Below are 2,500 nucleotides of genomic sequence, written 5' to 3' on the forward strand. Positions count from 1 at the left end.
AAACAAAAAAGAAATAAAAAAGAAAGAAAAAAGAAAAGAAAAACATATAAGCAATGTGCAAATATTTGGCTCAAGGTTCAACTTCGGCCATCGAGGGCTCCAAGCAGCCAGGACTGAATCGTCTGATTATAGTTAGATCAAAAGTTTTGAAGCGTCTCGCAGGTTGAAGGGATGAACAAGAACCTAAAGAAGAAGAAAAAGGAAGAAAAAGGAAAAAGAAACAGAAGAAATAGAAGAAAAAAGAAGAAAATAGATGGAAAAAGAAGAAGCAGGACTGAATCGTCTGATTATAGTTAGATCAAAAGTTTTGAAGCGTCTCGCAGGTTGAAGGGATGAACAAGAACCTAAAGAAGAAGAAAAAGGAAGAAAAAGAAAAAAGAAACAAAAGAAATAAAAGAAAAAAGAAGAAAATAGATGAAAAAAGAAGAAGCAGGAGCAGAAACATAAGTACAATCAGAAGAAAATGAAAAAGAAATTGAAAAATTAAAAAGAATAAAGCTGTAAATAGAAAAAGAGAAGCACAAAAAGGAAGTAAGACAATATAAAATGGGTAAAGAAGAGGAATAAGACATTAAAATCACAAGAGAAGTAACATCAAAAACGTCAATAAGGATAATAATGGCCGCCACACCAAAATTCCTAATAGCGAGATCAAGAATAGATTTTATTTACTTGCCCTGCGCGAGACACAGTGCTTAAGTTCTCCACTAAGATGCCGATGCCACTTGATACTACAACCACAGTGTGAGTATGCGATAATGCTGGAGTGCATAATATTCATTACAGGGTCATTTCATATTCACGCTATAACGACATCGTAACTATGATATACAGTCACCACCACCTGAAACGGGTACAAGCTGTGGCGAGATTCACAAGATATGGCAGCATTGTAAAAGAAGGTGACTATCAAAATCACCTTATCTGTGCGCGTTTAGATTTTTTATCATTATCATTATGTAAACAAAAACAGATTTGTACGTTTGGTTCTTTCAACATCATTAAATCAAGGTGATTAGGAAAATATATCTTACCTGTGCGCATTTAGATATTTTTTACTATCGTGTAAATAAAGACAGTGATGCCACGTTTCGTTGTTTCAACATCATTTGTGTAACCCTGTTGTATGTAGATATTAAACGAATAAGAAAAAAGTGTCTTATCTGTGCGCATTCACATATTTCTAGTATACCAATAACCACATTGTTGTTATGTCTCATTATTTCAAGATTACTTGTTTACACCAGTTGTATGTTAACGTGATTGTATGCATTATTTACAATGCCTCTCAGCAGAGAAATTATTTTTTTTAACCTTACTCTTATGAATGATACACAATCCTTCCAGCACATTCGACATCATTTAGCTTAGGATTGTCCCAGAACTGAAAAAGGATAGACTTCACTGGAAGTACTTTTTCCACCACCTTTGCTATCATTTCTGGATGGACAATACACTAATATGCACAAGGGAGTATAGAAGTCGAGTAAAACATATTAAAATATTTAGTGCAAAGCATTCAGACGGAATCCATTGGAAAGAATTCGTCTAAAACACTAAAACAAAATCGTAAACAATTGACATAATCATTAACATTTACTCCTTTCCATTATCTTTTTTTTTTCGAAAAGAAAACAATCTTGGCACTTCTTTCTTTTCCAGTCGCATAGCGGAGTACACCGTAGCCGACTCCTTGTAGAAGTTCAATTTTTTTCTTCCAAATTTTGCACCAAAATGGATCAAGCACATCACCAAAGACATCTTTCCCATAAAGCTAGACAATTTATCTAAGACCAGGGACGTATATATGACTTGTGGTTATATGTAAAGAACTCTTTGATGTGATATATATATATATATATATATATGGACATATACATATACATATACATATACATATACATATACATATACATATACATATACATATACATACGTATACATATATACATATATACATATATGCGGAAAAACCACCAAGGAAAAAGAAAAACTGATGACCAAGCGCTTTCGTCTATTCAGACATCCTCAGGGTACATAGAAAAGAAAAAGTACACAAGAATATATACAAAGAGTATGAGGTCAGGGAGGGAACCAGGAGAGGTTGCGAGGATCTAATGTCAACCTGACCCGTTCACGGCAGCGGACGTTTGGGCTACTACTTTTTTCACAATAAAATTGTCTAATTTATACATACCATGACTTAAATTTAAGTTATTGACAAATGTATCTTTGATCAGACTGGATTCTATTATATTTCTCGTCAAATATGACTTATCTTTAACAATTTCTTTAGCACCCTCCCAATTTATACAATGATTAAAATCCCTTAGGTGAATAAATAAGGCATTAGAAATTTGCCCACTCTTGACGCTATACTGATGTTGTTTTAACCTTACTTTTAATTCTTTTCCAGTCTGACCAATATAGCATTTGTCGCAATTTTTACATGGAATTGAATATATACATCCTTCTTCCTTATATGGAGAGTTTTTAATTA

This window comes from Oratosquilla oratoria, chromosome 17 (assembly GCF_046742065.1).
Source record: "Oratosquilla oratoria isolate Oo_2021 chromosome 17, ASM4674206v1, whole genome shotgun sequence".
Taxonomy (NCBI): domain Eukaryota; kingdom Metazoa; phylum Arthropoda; class Malacostraca; order Stomatopoda; family Squillidae; genus Oratosquilla; species Oratosquilla oratoria.